Source organism: Balaenoptera ricei, chromosome X (assembly GCF_028023285.1).
Source record: "Balaenoptera ricei isolate mBalRic1 chromosome X, mBalRic1.hap2, whole genome shotgun sequence".
Lineage (NCBI taxonomy): Eukaryota > Metazoa > Chordata > Mammalia > Artiodactyla > Balaenopteridae > Balaenoptera > Balaenoptera ricei.
Window position 1 is genome coordinate 81,399,463 of NC_082660.1, and position 2,143 is coordinate 81,401,605.

A 2,143-nucleotide genomic window follows, 5' to 3' on the forward strand; every position below is an offset into this window, starting at 1 on the left:
TGTTAACTCTTCTCTAAATGTTTGATAGAATTCGCCTGTGAAGCCATCTGGTCCTCGGCTTTTGTTTGTTGGAAGATTTTAAATCACAGTCTCAATTTCAGTACTTGTGATTGGTCTGTTTATACTTTCTGTTTCTTCCTTGTTCAGTCTCGGAAGGTTGTGCTTTTCTTTTTTTTTTTTTCAATTTTATTTTTATTTTATTTATTAAAAATATGGAATGCTTCACGAATTTGCATGTCGTCCTTGTGCAGGGACCATGCTAATCTTCTCTGTATAGTTCCAATTTTAGTATATGTGCTGCCGAAGTGAGCACAGGTTGTGCTTTTCTAAGAATTTGTCCATTTCTTCCAGGTTGTCCATTCTATTGGCATATAGTTGCTTGTAGTAATCTCTCATGATCCTTTGTGATTCTGCCATGTCTGTTGTTTCTTCTCCTTTTTCATTTTTAATTCTATTGATTTGAGTCTTCTCCCTTTTTTTCTTGATGAGTCTGGTTAATGGTTTATCAATTTTGTTTATCTTCTCAAAGAACCAGCTTTTAGTTTTATACATCTTTGCTTTGCTATCGTTTCCTTCATTTTTTTTTTCATTTTTTTCTGATCTGATCTTTATGATTTCTTGCCTTCTGCTAACTTTGGGGTTTTTTGTTCTTCTTTCTCTAGTTGCTTTAGTTGTAAGGTTAGGTTGTTTATTTGAGTTGTTTCTTGTTTCTTGAGATAGGATTGTATTGCTATAAACTTCCCTCTTAGAACTGCTTTTGCTGCATCCCATAGGTATTGGGTTGTTGTGTTTTCATTGTCATTTGTTTCTAAGTATTTTTGATTCCCTCTTTGATTTCTTAAGTGATCTCTTGGTTATTAAGTAGTGTATTGTTTAGCCTCAATGTGTTTGTATTTTTTACAGATTTTTTCCTGTAATTGATATCTACTCTCATAGCGTTGTTGTCAGAAAAGATACTTGATACTATTTCATTTTTTTAAAGTTTACCAAGGCTTGATTTGTGATTTTCCCTTTTGTCACTTTAAATATGTCCTGCCACTCCCTTCTGGCTTGCAGAGTTTCTGCTGAAAGATCAGCTGTTAATCTTATGGGGATTCCCTTGTAGGCCATTTGTTGTTTTTGCTTTGCTGCTTTTAATATTTTTTCTTTGTATTTAATTTTTGATAGTTTGAGTAATATGTGTCTTGGTGTGTTTCTCCTTTGTTTTATCCTATATGGGACTCTCTGTGCTTCCTGGACTTGATTGACTATTTCCTTTCCCATATTAGGGAAGTTTCCAACTATAATCTCTTCAAATATTTTCTCAGTCCCTTTCTTTTCTCAATTCTTTCCATTATTTTTTTCTTTATTCTGCTCTGTGGTAGTTATTTCCACTATTTTATCTTCCAGGTCACTTATCCGTTCTTCTGCTTCCTTTATTCTGCTATTCATTTCTTCTAGATAATTTTTAATTTCATTTATTTTGTTGTTCATCATTGTTTGTTTGCTTTTTGTGTTTTTTTAGGTCCTTTTTAAACATTTCTTGTATTTTCTCCATTCTATTTCCAAGATTTTGGATCATCTTTACTATCATTACTCTGAATTCTTTTTCAGGTAGACTGCCTATTTCCCCTTCGTGTGTTAGGTCTGGTGGGTTTTTACCTTGCTCCTTCACCTGCTGTGTGTTTCTCTGTCTTCTCATTTTGCTTAACTTACTGTGTTTGGTGTCTTCTTTTTGCAGGCTGCAGGTTTGTAGTTCCCGTTATTTTTAGTGTCTCTCCCCAGTGGCTAATGTTGGTTCAGTGGGTTTTGTAGGATTCCTGGTGGAGGGGACTGGTGCCTGTGCTCTTGTGGATCAGGCTATGTCTTGTCTTTCTGGTGGGCAGGACCACGTCTAGTGGTGTGTATTGAGGTGTCTGTGACTTTATTACGATTTTAGGCAGCCTCTCTGCTAATGGGTGTTGGTGTGTTCTTGTCTTGCTAGTCATTTGGCATAGGGTGTCCAGCACTGTAGCTTGCTGGTCGTTGAATGGAGCTGGGTCTTAGAATTGAGATGGAGATCTCTTGGAGAACTTTCACTGTTTGATATTACATGGAGCTGGGATGTCTCTGGTGGACCAATGTCCTGAACTCGGCTATCCCACCTCAGAGCCACAGGCCTGAC

General features: G+C 36.5%; 1 non-coding gene across 1 annotated transcript; it reads right to left on the bottom strand.

Annotated features, from left to right (window-relative positions):
- Positions 1-206: 206 nt before the first annotated feature.
- Positions 207-313, bottom strand: LOC132358085 (U6 spliceosomal RNA). Its single transcript, XR_009500438.1, has one exon. It is a non-coding gene; the product is annotated as a U6 spliceosomal RNA (small nuclear RNA).
- Positions 314-2,143: the final 1,830 nt, after the last annotated feature.